At 58.7% G+C, this 2500-nt stretch overlaps 1 pseudogene; it reads right to left on the reverse strand.

Moving 5' to 3' along the window:
- Positions 1-2500, reverse strand: part of LOC126439739 (large subunit ribosomal RNA) — a 6442-nt pseudogene that overhangs the window by 2671 nt on the left and 1271 nt on the right.

A 2500-nucleotide genomic window follows, 5' to 3' on the forward strand; every position in this document is an offset into this window, starting at 1 on the left:
TCTCGACCTCCCGCCGGGGATGAAAAAGACTGCGTCCGCACGTGGAAAATTGCAGGCCTAGATACTTGAAAGTATCTCCCATCGCCAGTGCTGGGATGTTGTTCCCCCCAGCACGGAAGATGACAGTCTCGTCGACCTTGGTTTTCTTCTCCCGGCCTGATGAGACAAGGGCGAGAGAGAAACACTTCCGTGGGTTGACCTCGAGCCCGAGATCCCCCAGGGCCGACGTGGCGATGGTGAGAAGTTCCTGCAATCCATCACGAGTCTCGGCGAACAGCAGGAGGTCATCAGCGAATGCAGCCGCATTTATCCGCCGTCCAAGAATACGTGCACCAATATGAGCAGGCAGACGAGACAAGAGAATGTCAATGGACATGTTGAAGAGAATAGGAGACAGCGGGTCACCCTGCCGGACACCCCTCGAAGGCCGCACTAGATCTGACGACTTCCCATCCGCGCAGATAACCGTCGATCCCGCCTCATAGCATCCCTGGATGTAGTCAACGAACTCGACCGGCAGACCATGGGCCCTTAGCACAGGACCAAGGGCACCGTGGGCAAGCGAGTCGAAGGCCTTTGACACATCCAGAGATGCCAAGTACAGCGAGCCGGCAGCTCGGCACGCCTGGGTCATCGCCAGATCGAGAAGAAAGGTGTTATGAAGCATCCCATCCTGAGGGATGAAAGCCCGCTGGCGACCGTCCAACACACAGTAGCGCATCAGGCGGCCAACCAGAACCTTGTGAAAGGCTCTGGTCAGCACCGAGCACACTGTGATCGGACGAAAGTCAGCAGGGGATGCTGCGGCGGTCTTCTTGGGCAGCAGGGTTGTTCTGGCCTGAAGGAGTCGGGATGGAAGGGAACGGGAAAGGAGGAGGAAATTAAGGATCTTGAGAGTCATAGTTACTCCCGCCGTTTACCCGCGCTTGCTTGAATTTCTTCACGTTGACATTCAGAGCACTGGGCAGAAATCACATTGCGTCAACACCCGCTAGGGCCATCGCAATGCTTTGTTTTAATTAGACAGTCGGATTCCCCCAGTCCGTGCCAGTTCTGAGTTGATCGTTGAATGGCGGCCGAAGAGAATCCGCGCACCCGCGCGCCCCCGGAGGAGCACGCTAAGGCGGACGCGGCCTCGCAGCAAGGAAGATCCGTGGGAGGCCAAGGCACGGGACCGAGCTCGGATCCTGCACGCAGGTTGAAGCACCGGGGCGCGAACGCCGCGCAGGCGCGCGCATCCTGCACCGCCGGCCAGCACGAGGCCGACCAACGGCGAGAGCAGACCACGCCCGCGCTAAACGCCCGCACTTACCGGCACCCCTACGGCACTCACCTCGCCCAGGCCCGGCACGTTAGCGCTGACCCACTTCCCGACCAAGCCCGACACGCCCCGATCCTCAGAGCCAATCCTTATCCCGAAGTTACGGATCCAATTTGCCGACTTCCCTTACCTACATTATTCTATCGACTAGAGGCTCTTCACCTTGGAGACCTGCTGCGGATATGGGTACGAACCGGCGCGACACCTCCACGTGGCCCTCTCCCGGATTTTCAAGGTCCGAGGGGAAGATCGGGACACCGCCGCAACTGCGGTGCTCTTCGCGTTCCAAACCCTATCTCCCTGCTAGAGGATTCCAGGGAACTCGAACGCTCATGCAGAAAAGAAAACTCTTCCCCGATCTCCCGACGGCGTCTCCGGGTCCTTTTGGGTTACCCCGACGAGCATCTCTAAAAGAGGGGCCCGACTTGTATCGGTTCCGCTGCCGGGTTCCGGAATAGGAACCGGATTCCCTTTCGCCCAACGGGGGCCAGCACAAAGCGCATCATGCTATGACGGCCCCCATCAACATCGGATTTCTCCTAGGGCTTAGGATCGACTGACTCGTGTGCAACGGCTGTTCACACGAAACCCTTCTCCGCGTCAGCCCTCCAGGGCCTCGCTGGAGTATTTGCTACTACCACCAAGATCTGCACCGACGGCGGCTCCAGGCAGGCTCACGCCCAGACCCTTCTGCGCCCACCGCCGCGACCCTCCTACTCGTCAGGGCTTCGCGGCCGGCCGCAAGGACCGGCCATGACTGCCAGACTGACGGCCGAGTATAGGCACGACGCTTCAGCGCCATCCATTTTCAGGGCTAGTTGCTTCGGCAGGTGAGTTGTTACACACTCCTTAGCGGATTCCGACTTCCATGGCCACCGTCCTGCTGTCTTAAGCAACCAACGCCTTTCATGGTTTCCCATGAGCGTCGATTCGGGCGCCTTAACTCGGCGTTTGGTTCATCCCACAGCGCCAGTTCTGCTTACCAAAAGTGGCCCACTTGGCACTCCGATCCGAGTCGTTTGCTCGCGGCTTCAGCATATCAAGCAAGCCGGAGATCTCACCCATTTAAAGTTTGAGAATAGGTTGAGGTCGTTTCGGCCCCAAGGCCTCTAATCATTCGCTTTACCGGATGAGACTCGTACGAGCACCAGCTATCCTGAGGGAAACTTCGGAGGGAAC

The sequence above is a fragment of the Schistocerca serialis genome, unplaced genomic scaffold (genome assembly GCF_023864345.2).
Source record: "Schistocerca serialis cubense isolate TAMUIC-IGC-003099 unplaced genomic scaffold, iqSchSeri2.2 HiC_scaffold_134, whole genome shotgun sequence".
NCBI classification, from domain to species: domain Eukaryota; kingdom Metazoa; phylum Arthropoda; class Insecta; order Orthoptera; family Acrididae; genus Schistocerca; species Schistocerca serialis.